The sequence below is a fragment of the Aythya fuligula genome, chromosome 2, assembly GCF_009819795.1.
Source record: "Aythya fuligula isolate bAytFul2 chromosome 2, bAytFul2.pri, whole genome shotgun sequence".
NCBI classification, from domain to species: domain Eukaryota; kingdom Metazoa; phylum Chordata; class Aves; order Anseriformes; family Anatidae; genus Aythya; species Aythya fuligula.
In genome coordinates this window covers 88,809,707-88,814,498 of record NC_045560.1, presented here as the reverse complement: position 1 = coordinate 88,814,498, position 4,792 = coordinate 88,809,707, and the positions used below count along the sequence as shown (strand labels likewise).

Here is a 4,792-nt window from a genome sequence, read left to right as displayed (position 1 = left end):
GCAGGGAGTGTGGGAGGATATGGGCAGGTTTCTAGAGCAGTGGGCACCTCCAGTGTTTTGGAAATTCACCCCTGAACAACTGCAAAATCCTAAAAAACTTGTAGAATGCTTGAAAAAAGGGTGTCATGACTCTGGCAGTTCCAAAGTGACACAAATCACTGTAACATGCTGGGGTCTGCCCCATGCCTATCGAACTGCAATTGATACTACTATCAACCTAGTGACAGACCCTGTGGCCACTTCAAGTCCTGTGACAGACCCAACTGCCACTCCAACCCCTACAATGAACCCTGCAGGCACTCCAGTTGCAGCTCCTGCAGCCACTCCAGTTACTGCAGCTGTTTACAAAAAAAAAGATAACCTAACTCCAACCTTCCTGCCATAGACAGGGATGCCACCACTAGATCAGGTTGACTGAAGCCCCATCCAACCTGACCTTGGCCAAAGTTATTTCTCGACGAGGATGGGATTCGAACCCACGCGTGCAGAGCACAATGGATTAGCAGTCCATCGCCTTAGCCACTCGGCCACCTCGTCATTTTAAGTTGAAATACTTTTAAATTAATATTTATTGGTGTTACACCAATAGTAATGAAACAATTGTTACAACAACCATGCAAACTAAGTATTGCTCAGAAAAAAACTTGAGTGTAACCTGGTTAATACCAATCCATTCTAAGATGCTTGCTAATGTTCAAAATCTTGGTTTGATCTCACACTGGAGACAGTTAGTATCTCCTTTTGGTGATCTGAAAATGAGATTCAGAATTACCAAGTATGCTTTTAAAGGAGTTGAGAGCAAATCTATCAAAACCATTAAATCAACTTAACAACTCTGATTTTTGGAGTCTTTTCCAAAAATAACTTAGATGTTTGTGATTCATTCTCCCTGAAAGCAAATTTAGCTTAGATTCTAAACTAAATATTTTAATGGAAGTCACTTGGAGATTGTGGGCCATCCTATAACAGATCTCTACATTCCTGTGCCACTCCCCTGCCACAGATATAACTGTATTACCTGAGTATAACTCTGTAATGGAGAAATTTGTTCGACCTCCATGAAAAAACAATGGTGGATGAAGTGGCTCACATGCCAGAAACACCTATATTTCTCTCATGGGGTTTCTGAAAACCTGATCTTCATCAGTGCCTTTTGTAAACTGTAATGCTTAAACCATTCCTTGCTCTGTTTGGGAAAAGAAGGGTGGGATTATACGCTGTGCATTGTACCTCAATAAATAAGTTTTCTCAAGCTTGATGCTTTTTTCTCCTTTTCTGTTTTAAACCTTCAAACTGGCAAAGTTAATCAAACAGGGTAAATACTTCTAAGATATTTCTCTTGTAATAATTAAAATTTTCATCTATTTCTGAAATGAACTCAGTGTTAGCTTGAGGAATCTACTGTTAGCTATTCAGTGTGCATGGGCCACAGAAGCTCTGACCTGAGCAAAGAGATTTTCTTGAAAACCTCTAATCTCTAGATCCCACAGTCATGATCACTGAGGTGAGTCTAGAAAGAAAATGTCAGAAGCTTTATTCTATATGGAACTGAAAGAACTTCTTTGTGTGTGTTTGAAGAATAAGTGATCAGTTTAGTTTCTATGGTCTAGAACATTTATCACATCAGCAAACAAATGATTATGTATTATGAAGGCTTTACAGAGAGGCAGGAAGATCCAAGATGGTGCTTTCATGTGTTATGTGATACGTTACACACAATACGTCACATAACAGTAAAGAACCAACAAATATTCTTAAGAAATCTCAAAGTAGCCCGAGGTTTCAAAATAAGAGAAATGTTTTTGTTTTTCTGTTTAGTAGGTTCTTCTAGACAATGGGAGTCTTTCTGTCTTCAGAAAATACTATAATAAATGATGATAAAAGCATCCAAAATAATTGCACACATGCATGCTATCTGCAGAAGGAATTAGTTTATTGTAATTGGGACTGAGCTGGGGACCATCATGATGAATAACAGGAGACTTTATGATTCCTATACCTCAGAGTTGCAGAAAAATATTTTGTGCGACTCAGGAAGTGTTCTATTCCACATATTTGAGTGGAATTAGTGCTGGCCTGTATATAATGCTGACTATGCAAGTCAGCAGAGGCTGGGGAATAGCAGTCTCCCAAGTGGATTTTTCAGGAAACTTGGGTGATATAAAACATGAATGATTTCTTGGTATTAGGTTCAAAAATAATGATGTAACATAATAAACCTTCCTCCATGATAAAGTTTCTCTAAAAGGAAGGGCTAATGGATGACCTGATCTTTTCTCAGTGTTTACCTCTTCCAAGACATAAACAGGAGATTTCCAAAACATGAGTCATCAAGCATGAAGAAAATATTTTTTGCACAAAGCAGACATCTCAAACATGCAATTCTATCTTGTACATTATACACTTATATTGCTATAATGGATTTTATTTATTTATTTATTTATTTGAACTACATTTTTAGAGCTCATTCTCTCTATTGTTGGATGTGCTCTGGCTGGTAACATTGCCATTTGTTGTTATGGAAATTGATGTTAAAGGTTGCAGGGCTGGTGAGAGTATGCTGGGCAAATTACTTAATGAAATATGACATTGTCAGATACCTGTTATCTTTCATTTATAGCAGTTTAATTTTCTCTCTTACTTTTCTGGCCTGCTACCACTAACAGTTTAATAGCCTTGGTACAATGGGTACTTTTTATGTGATGTGACTTTACTGTAAATTTTAAACCCAGTGTTATAAAGATGCTTCTTGTCCAGGTTTAAAGTAAATGTGCATTAAAAAGAATGGACCCCCATCCTCTGAGACTATATAAGCTTCATATCAGCTTTTCTTAGAAATTTGTGGGAAGATTATAGAAGTTAATCTGCTCCAGAAGAGTAGATAACTAATTTCTGTTGTTTACGTCACACAAACCAAGTTAGGCTGTGGCAGCAATTACATCAATATAGAAATTTAATTCAAATTTCCAATTGCCCTTTAATTCTGTGTATAATGCAATAAAACAAGGTTAGATGTTAGTAATAATAGTGAATGGTACCAGGAAAAAAAAAGACATGAGCTTTTAAGTTCAGTGGATAAGATTGCAATTGATACTTGAAGATGAAGCTTCTTTATCAGAAAAATATCTGATCTAGAAAAAAAAAAAAAAAAAAAGGAGAAATTTTAATAATTGCATATCTGTTAAGAGAAGAACCAACTGTGTTTTTTTGTTTGTTTGTTTTTTCCTAGCAGAAGCTAGAAAGCCTTCCTTACACATGTAAATCTCAGAATGGTCCTTAATGTGCTGGGTGCTTTTCCTTTTGCTCCTTTCCCAGTTCCTGGTTCTATCTTCAAGGCTATGTTCTTTGTGAGGAAAAGTGTTGGAGTGACAATAAAATAAGTTATTTTGATGTGCTTCATTAATATGACCACTATTAATCCTTTGACATAAAAACAAGAAACAACTACACCTGCTGTCAACTAGCAAGTGCAAAGGTATAGCATTAACCATAGTACAGCATTTCCTAGGCTTAGAAAAATAAATAAAATAAGAAAGCACTTGCACTGTGTATTGGGAAGTGTTTCTATACTGCCAGTGTCTTGTATTTGCCAAGTAGAAGCTGATGTAATATAAATTTGCTGCAGTAGTCTGACCACTAGATTAAGTCTCTCTCTCTCTCTCTCTCTCTCACTCTCTCTCTTAATTATTATTTTGCATAATAATTCATGTTCAGTATTTCTTATACATTAGTAATAATATATTGTAATATAGCATATAACATAATAAAATAATCAATATTTTTCAAGGCTTAGACCCATTTCTATTAGGTAACTGGAATATGACCAAAGGTTTAATTTAACTGTCAATATATCCTTAATGCTTTCAAATCTTGGGATCCAAGATGGGTTTTTGAACTGGACGGACCTTAAGTCTGAACCAGTATTTCTATGTATAATCTGGTTAATGAGACTTATTCTAGGTCCTAGAGTGGTCTGACTCCTGCAGCATATTAGTATTACATCAGTTTCTACTTAGTATGTATGAACAGACACTTATAATATACAAATGTTTTCAATATATAATATCATATATTAATATTTTATTATATTTATTATTAATAATGTTAGTATTTATAAATTTTTCATCCCCCAATGAACCCAAATCTGTTAGTTATATTCAAATAGCAATAAATAATGTTTTATTTGAGAGAAAATATTAGTAAAATCAAATAGGTTACGACAGAAAAACAAAGCATAAGAACTAGATGAATCTTGAAAGCATGATAAAGTAGAGGTGAAATGAGATGATAAACAGTAATCAGATGGATAGGTTACTTACCTTGGTTGTTTATGAGAGAGGGCACTGGGTTGGTTTTATAAATTTAATACTAAGTGTGTTTTAGTGGAAAAACTGGAAGGAGTCTTTGAAGTATCTTTGTAAGTTAGCTCTCAAGCATGTGTTGGAAATGGTGGATGCAGTCTGATTGTAGTGTTTTGTTTAGAAAGATGACATAATCAAACTTAGCAAGACTTTCTGCCAAGACTTCATGCTTTGCTCTGAAGCAAAAGGGAAAGACAAGATGTTAGCAAAGCAATAGCTGAAACAATGTTGTTCAATAATAAAGAAAGGTGAAAGAGATTAAGTTATTGGAGAACGAAATTTGTGGAGATTCATCCACTGCAGTAGCTGTCAGTCTTCTTTCTTACACAGCTTAAATATGCAGCTTAAATATGCTTACATTGATTAAATATGCTTTCTACTAATGGTATATAGAACTTTATTGGAAAAATTATCCTCCACATAAAGAATAC

The 4,792-nt window shown here is 35.1% G+C and overlaps 1 non-coding gene across 1 annotated transcript; it reads right to left on the bottom strand.

The window, feature by feature from the left end:
- Positions 1-455: 455 nt before the first annotated feature.
- Positions 456-537, bottom strand: TRNAS-GCU. Its single transcript has one exon. It is a non-coding gene; the product is annotated as a tRNA-Ser (tRNA).
- Between the last annotated feature and the right edge of the window lie 4,255 nt (positions 538-4,792).